At 43.5% G+C, this 8,478-nt stretch overlaps 1 long non-coding RNA gene across 1 annotated transcript; it reads right to left on the bottom strand.

Moving 5' to 3' along the window:
• Window positions 1-3,405: 3,405 nt before the first annotated feature.
• Window positions 3,406-7,005, bottom strand: LOC308584200. The gene is made up of 4 exons (XR_014006626.1): window positions 6,652-7,005; window positions 5,920-6,010; window positions 5,288-5,359; window positions 3,406-3,650 (listed from the first exon to the last, which is right to left on the bottom strand). It is a non-coding gene; the product is annotated as an uncharacterized lncRNA (long non-coding RNA).
• Between the last annotated feature and the right edge of the window lie 1,473 nt (window positions 7,006-8,478).

Consider the following 8,478-nt stretch of genomic DNA (forward strand, 5'->3'; position numbering starts at 1 on the left):
AACATACGTGGATACACTTTTCTTGCTTATTCATTATTGAAAGCGCTTTGTGATTCTTGAGATTAACTGATCAGAAACAGAGTAATTGTGCTTGAACTCTAGCTTGAGGTCATGATAAATACTGTGTGTGAAAGATGGAAATTAGGATGGAATTGTACAGAGGGCAATTGACTGGCCTTGAGCCTTGTCAGTGTCCAAATTTTCTACCATTCTCTGTCACACACATGTATTGATGTATACTGACCATTGTTGGTACAATCCAATATGTCTGATGTTGGTTAGCAATTCTGGAATTATTTAAGCCACCACACATGGATTTTAAACAACTTTAATGCTACTTAGATTAAAGACCTAGGCTTGCTGGAACGACCCCTTTTCCCCTTCATGTACTCCTCTTGTGTACTGTACTGGGAGAAAATCTGAGCCCTAAACTGTTTCCTAATCCATTTACTTTAGCATTAGTGTTTCTTCTTACTCTGTTGTGAAACTGCTGTTGTCAAATTGGCTGCCCTGCAACTGCTCAGAACTGTTTGTGCTCCTCTTATCTGGGCCAGTAGAGGCAAAGTGGCTGAGAATTCTTCAGCTGTGTGCTTGGAATGTTATTAGAAATCTGTTGTTTGTCTAGAAAATAGCTTGGAATTGGGAAGTAATAAATGGGTGCTTGCAGAATGGTTTGTGCTTGCTGATTTTATTGTGAAATGATTATGGCTAGGTGAGAGAAATTAGGTCTGCAAGTCTTAAGGGTAGATTAATCAACAAAACCATCAGTTGATGAATCATTAAGATGTATAGTAAATGATGAAAACCTAAAGACATATTTCAGGACTGGCCCCATTATAGGGCAGGCGGCCACCTCAGGTGACAAAGCTGAGGGTAGGGGGCAGGGCAGGCAGGGAGTAGCAGCTACACAGCCTACCCTGTGTCCCCTTACGTTAGCCAGCTGCCCTCCTGTACAATGGAGGAAGATGTCTCATTGCAACGAGCGGTGGACTCGTAATCTGGTGAACCGGGTTCGCGTCTCCGCTCTTCCACATGCAGCTGCTGGGTGACCTTGGGCTAGTCACACTTCTCTGAAGTCTCTCAGCCTCACTCACCTCACAGAGTGTTTGTTGTGGGGGAGGAAGGGAAAGGAGATTGTTAGCTGCTTTGAGACTTCTTAGGGTAGTGATAAAGCAGGATATCAAATCCAAACTCTTCTTCTTCAAACTATTTGCTATAAGATTCAACTGCCAGTCTCATCAGTTTCTGTATTTTGAACTGGGTGGGGTGTGGAGGCATCTTCTCTCTCACTTCAGATAGGAAAAAATCTTTGTCTACGCCCAGGTACATATGAACATTTCATCTTCTCAAAGGGGCAATAATATAGACCTCTCTTATGTATTCTTTATTTTAATAGGATTTATTAAGAATTTAAAGAATGTGTGTGTGTGTGTGTGTGTGAGAGAGAGAGAGAGAGAGAGAGAGAGAGAGAGAGAGAGAGAGAGAGAGAGAGAGAATATAAGAGTCCTACTGAATCAGTGGCCCATCATAGTTCAGGATCCTGTTTTCACAGTGACCAATCAGATTCCCATGAGAAGAAGCCTGCAAGCAGGTCCTGAGTACAACAGCCCTTGTGCTTACAATCAAGTTTCTGTTGTGCCCACTATGTCTCTGCAGTAAGGCCAAGCACTCCAGCTTCCCCAGCTTGGCTCAGATGCATCTAGCATTAGCAAATGAACATCTTTACGTGGAGTCTCTCTCCAAATGTGTCTGGCACATGCATTTTCCCTGCATTGTTGGCCTCTTGGAATTACTATGGCTGTGCCACTGCACTCTCAGTGCCTAGTTCTAGCTCTTCCACAACTGAATCATAGAATTGTAGAGTTGGAAGGGACCACAAGGGTCATCTAGTCCAACCTCCTGCGATGGCTAGAATGTTTTGTCCAACATGGGGCTTCAATCCATGACCCTGAGATTTAGAGTCTTGTGCTCTGCTGACTGAGCTGTCCCAGGTCATATTCTTAAACCTTTTCTGATTCCAAACTAGGAATCAGCTCCTGTCAACTTCACTTCTGCAAACGGTCTAAAAGATGCTCTACCACATTTTTTATTTTAAGCTCCAACTGTCTTGATTCCATCCACGTTCAAGTACGGCTCATCATTTTGTACAGGGCCAGCTTGTCCCCAGACATACCCACCTTGCCTAACAAATCCAAACCCCTCATCCCAACACCACTGTCTTATCCATGCATTGAGGCTCTGCAAGTACAATGGGTGGTGGCATTTCAGAAAAAAATGCACATTTGAAGGTCCTGGCTTCAGTACTAATTTTAGCAGCTAAAACTCCAGTATGCAGGAATTCCTTATCAGGCAAGTTGTTGTGGAAAAGGATTGCTATCGATAGAAAGTTTGAAAAAGCAACAACTCCATGGGGTTAGTGTGTATGGAATACCCCAAAGTGATTTAACAATAAAACCAGCAATAAATATATATAAAAAATAATTTCAAATCCAGTAAAAATACAGATTGGGATAAAATTCTCTGGGTAAAAGGCTTGTTGAAAAAGGAAGGTGCTGAAAAGACAATAGAGATGGCAGCTCTCTGAGATGTGGGGAGGGGGGTCATTCTAAAGGGCAGGTTTTGCAAGAAAAAGGGCCTGGTTCCTATATCTGACAGAAAAGAGCTCATGAAGAGGCACGTGCAGGAGCACTTCTGCAGCGTGCAGTGATTGGCCGGGTATAAAAGTGATGAAAAGGATCCTTTACATCAGTACATTAGTACCAATATCTTGAACATAGACCAAGGTCTAAGTAGTCAATCAGTTAGTGGTTTTAATGGATCTAATTGTTCAAATTATTGATCTTAGAGCCATTAACTGATTTATTATTTTCATAAATTGTTATAATTTACCTAATTGTTCATCTTATGGTGAACTTGTAGACTCCTGGGCTTTCACTTGTAGAGCCAGCATCCTTGGATTCAAACACCTACATTACATTGTGTGTGTGTGTGTGTGTGTGTGTGTGTGTGTGTGTCTCAGTGTCCTTGGGCTTTCTTCTGTCTTGCGTTGTCCACTCAATCTTTGTCTGTCTCTCAGGACTCAGAAATTATGGGATATCATGTGGCTTAACTTTTGTTCTCAAGATAATGCAGGCAGTTTTGCAGAGACCACAAAGGCATTTTCTGCATAGTGAAGCAGCATTCCATATCTGTGTGGGGGGGAAGCACACATTCTTGAATCTTGAAGCATTTTGTGCAGAGTTGAGGATTTGTGTCTAAATGTCATTGCAGTTCCTGCTCCTGTGGAAGCAGGGCCAGTTGAGTGTGTGTGTGTGTGTAGGGGGGTGATATATGTATACCGCACAATTCTCTGAGGCATAAGAAGCTTCATGTGAAAAGTCAAATTAGAAAAATGCAGCCTCGGTATTATCTTTTCCCAGCAGGGTTTATTGACCCTGTGTACAGTCCATTCACTTTGCTGGTTTATAAGAGAAGCTTGTTCAGCAGTCACTAGGTTCCCTAAGCCCACAAATACTTTGACTACCAGACATATTGACAGTACACTCAGCTCAGCTGGAACTCTGTATATGCCCTGGAAATCTGTGTTTGTTTTGCCTTGGCTCTGACCAAAAGAGCATGGTGTCATTGCAGTGGAATTAGAGGAAACAGCACTGTTTTAAATAGAATCTCCTGCAGCAGTTGCCCACAACGGAGGTGCAAGCCTCATTAGTCCCTGGAACCAGTACCATATTGAATGCATACATATACCTCCATTCAGCAATTAATTAACTCTGAGAAAGAAAAGTCTCCACCAATAACTGGATTTAGTCTAGATTTGCATTGCTTAAGCCAGGCATGGCCAAACTTGGCCCTCCAGCTGTTTTGGGACTACAGCTACCATCATCCCTAGCTAACAGGACCAGTGGTCAGGGATGATGGGAATTGTAGTCCCAAGACAGCTGGAGGGCCAAGTTTGGCCATGTCTGGCTTAAGTAATATCTTCACTTTTCCACACAAGGGTTACCTCAGTCACCTGGTTGTGAGTTTTTATTGATTAGAGATCCCTTGTAACCTCCCTGATACACCACAGCAAGAAAGTTGCACTGCAGTGCCTGGTGACAGCTCTCTACCTGTGTCTTTTGTATTATTATTAATAATTTGATGTATTACCCAGCTTTCAGCATAAGATCCCAGGGTGTGGGACATAGCAATTTAAAACACAATGTTAAAATCAGTGTAACACAAATTGTTGTCACTTCTGTCTACTTCTATCTTTAATGAGCTCACCCTTTTTGTTAGAGCTAACACTACTGCTCTGGCCTATCTAGATCTCTTAAGTTTGCCTCCTCTCCCTGTCTCTCAACCATATATGCTGTTTTCTTTGGATTACTCAGGATCCTGGTGGGAATAACAAGCCAGTGGTATCTCAGCATGAAAGCTTTTTCTGTTTTCTTAACTTTATTATGAGATTTGAAGTAGGCAAGTTGGACAGGCATGATGGCCGACTTACTGACCTCATCAGTGTCTATTGAGGGCATCCTTTCAGGAGTAGAGAAAATTTCATGCTTATTTTATCTAATTCAGAGTTTCCTTACAATTCCCATCATTGCTGACCATTGGTCCTGCTAGCTAGGGATGATGGAAATTGTAGCCCCAAAACAGCTGGAGACCCAAGTTTGGGAAACCCCGGTCTACTTGTTAAACTGCTGCAATTTGCAGTTTAAATTGCTGTCAGAAACTCTGAATTCAGTCACAACTGGGCACTCGCAAATCATGGTAAAACTCAGGAGACTACTACTCTTTATTATCTCTTTCAAGGAGGGTAATTATTTGCATATCATGTCTCCTTCATATTTCTATCTTTCCCATTTCTGTAGTATAAGGTAAAGGGACCCCTGACCATTAGGTCCAGTCGTGACCCACTCTGGGGTTGCGGTGCTCATCTCACTTTATTGGCCAAGGGAGCCGGCATACAGCTTCCGGGGCATGTGGCCAGCATGACTAAGCCACTTCTGGCAAACCAGAGCAGCACACGGAAACGCCGTTTACCTTCCCACCGGAGCAGTACCTATTTCTCTACTTGCACTTTGATGTGCTTTCGAACTGCTAGGTTGGCAGGAACAGGGACCGAGCAACGGGAGCTCACTCCGTCGTGGGGATTCAAACCGCTGACCTTCTGATCAGCAAGTCCTAGGCTCTGTGGTTTAACCCACAGAGGCCCCCCACGTCCCATAATTGTCCCTAAATTCTTGTGTATGTATAGACACGTTGGTAGATATGTTAGCATACACACATGAAGTTGTCTTACTTCTGAGATCACAGTAGTCAAGTTATTTATGCTGACATCAATGGCATGAGCATCAGTTTCTCTATTAGACCTCTGAAAGAATGTAATGTTGAACCAGATGCTGTATGTGTCTCACAGAAGCTTCAGGGTGAGTAAATTAAATAACCCCTCCCTCAGTGCTGCTTCTCATATAAAATGAACTGCCCAAATAGAACTTATTTGCAGGTGGTAAAGTTAGGAGTTGGTGGGATTCACCAACCATAGTCTTTGGAGAGGGCATTGGTGAGGGTGGAATTCTCCAACATTTTTGAGATAGCCAAAATAGAAAAGAAAATTTATATGAAACTTATTTTATGATAAATCTTGGTTCAGTTAATACTGAATGGAACTGTTAGATCATATTGGTGGAGGGAGGAAGCAGCAGGCGAAGAGGAGGGAGATTGGAAGGAGCAGAGTCAAGTCTATTGCTTTCTTCAGCAAGATTAAAGTAATATTAAACAATCTGCACCAATTTACTCAGTGGCAGATATAGACTTTTTTTTTTGGCCAAATATTCTCTGAGCCAGTGTGTAGGCAGTGAAAAGCTATGTGTGTGACCTCTGTTGCTGTTTACTCTGGGGAAATAAGTGGGGAAAAGAGACCTTTGTACATACTTTGACTCCTGCAGCAGTGAATCAGTGGCAGGATCTTCCAGTAGTTTTCCAGTTCAAAATATGTTGATTCAAAATGCTGATCAGTGTGTCCCTATCAAGAAAGGGTACAGCTTAGTTATCCCTTACGGTACAGCCACTGTCACATTTGCCCTCCTTAAGCACAGATAGCTTGAAAAACAGTGTGAGCATTTATATGTGGGAGGGTGGTAGTGGAACACTGGAGAGGGGAAAAAAAGTTGCATTCAGGGGCTTAATAAGAACAGAACTGCACTTTTGCCCCAAAGACATGCGTAAATCTGCAAAGCCGTAAGTGATTTGATGCTTCAGCACTTTAATGTAAACTGGAGAAAGGACAGGAAATGAAACAAGATTACGTTGTAATGGCAGATTAATGGCCCTGCAGGTTTTAAATTCAGCAGCTCCATTCTCTGCTTGTTTTAAGTTTCAGAACAAGGAGTAATTGTTTGAAAGAATCTCTGCAGTGGGTGAGGGTGGGAGGTGGCACATAAGAGAACTCCATTATTATCTTGTACCTATGAAAGACTTGACCTTTGAGGGCAATGCTAAACAGCAGTGGGAGGAAAAAAATAGATTTGTTGCACAAATCCTCACTGCTTTCTAAGTGCTATCAAACCTTGCTTGCTAGGCCAGCTGCAGGAATTTTGCTGCCGGAGGTGACGGACAAGAGGGAGTCCCCTCCCAGTTGCATGTACCAAAAGCAGCCAGACTGACCTTACTTCAACAATGGCAACAGGACTGTATCCTCCACATCTGAGGGCAGCAGGTTAGCTTAGCGGGTGCAGGGCAAGCTATGCATTGTACACACAGCCCTATCCTCCCAACAATGTGCTGTCACTCCCCTGCCTCCATTTCGATCTCTGTATGGGACAGCTGCATATTCTTGCACTGCAGGGGGTTGGACTAGATCATCCACAGGATCCCTTCCAACTCTAGAATTCTAAGATCTGCTGCCTGAAACAGCCAACTCACCCTACCTAACAGTAGGGCCAGTCCCGCAGCATCAATGGTCAAAGAGCTTTGCAAGCATGGAGCTGTTTCTTTATGGCTCCTTGTGGTAACGCTTGTTCATTTCTTGTGAAGCAACATAATTCAGCTGGTCAGATACGATTTAAAGTTGTTAATACAGCAGAATAAATTAGCTGTAAATCTGTTCAGCTTTAATAAATGAAAACCTGGGCTGCAATCCTGTGCCTACTTACAAGGGAATGTGGCCCACTGAACTAGATAGTTCTCATTTCTAACCAAACCTGTGCATGCCTGCAAAAGGATTTGAATCTTGAAGGGAATGGAAAGGGAGCCAGTATAAAGATGCATTTATTTATTTTTTGCTTAGGAAATAGTCCAGCTGATTGTGTGTGTGACGTGCCACATGAGGAAGACTAATCCACCTGAGGAAGTGGAACTGGGTCACTGAATTTTGCTCATAGGCTCCCTGGCCCTCTTGTGTAATTTGGGTTCCCTCTGACCCTGCTGTTTACAACCTGCCCCCAACAGATTGTAACCTATGCAGACTCATGCCATGATAGATTTGTTAAACCTTTGAGGCAGGAGTCAGCAACCTTTTTCAGCCATGGGCCGGTCCACTGTCCCTCAGACCATGTGGTGGGCCGGACTATATGTTGGGGGGGGGGAAATGAATGAATTCCTATGCCCCACAAATAACCCAGAGATGCATTTTAAATAAAAGCACACATTCTACTCATGTAAAAACACCAGGCAGGCCCCACAAATAACCCAGAGATGCATTTTAAATAAAAGGACACATTCTACTCATGTAAAAACATGCTGATTCCCAGACTGTCCGCGGGCCGGACTGAGAAGGCGATTGGGCCGCATCCGGCCCACGGGCCTTAGGTTGCCTACCCCTGATTTAAGGCACCACAGAAGTTTCCCTTCTTCAACATTTGAATCTCAGTGCCTGGGAATAACCCCATTGACCACTGTGTAATGACAGGCAGGAATTCAATTGATCAGGAACTTCACAAGGAGGGAGGAAAGCAGCAAGTCTTCACAGGAACACAGGAAGCTGCTTTGTACCAATCCAACCCACTGACCCATCTAGTCTGGTATGGTCTACACTGACTGGCAGCAGCTCTCCAGGGTTTCATACAGGGGCCTCTCCCAGCCCTACCTGAAGTTGCCAGGAGTTGAAACTGGGACCTTCTGCATGGATGGGTATACATGTGGGATGCCACATCTGAATTTTTCTCCCACATCAAATAACAAAGGAACAAGGTGCGGAATAAAGGTTGTTGCAGGAATTTATGTATAGGTTGGGGGGGGGGGTTGCCCCTCCAGCAGATATCATGCACATGCAGCCCACTACCAAAACCAGCACAATCACTTTTGTGACTTTTGTGATTTGTCCCCACAAAACACTTAATCACAGTTTCTTCCTGTCTATTCAAAGGGCCTTTGCTGCACGATACCAAATGTAACAATTCACTGATAAATGTATCTATGTACTGGCTCACTGGGAAAACTTTAGCTCACTGGGGAAACTTCAGAAATTCATATAGACATGTGAGCTCAGCTACT

Source organism: Podarcis bocagei (assembly GCF_964188305.1).
Source record: "Podarcis bocagei genome assembly, chromosome: 3".
Classification (NCBI taxonomy): Eukaryota; Metazoa; Chordata; class Lepidosauria; order Squamata; family Lacertidae; genus Podarcis; species Podarcis bocagei.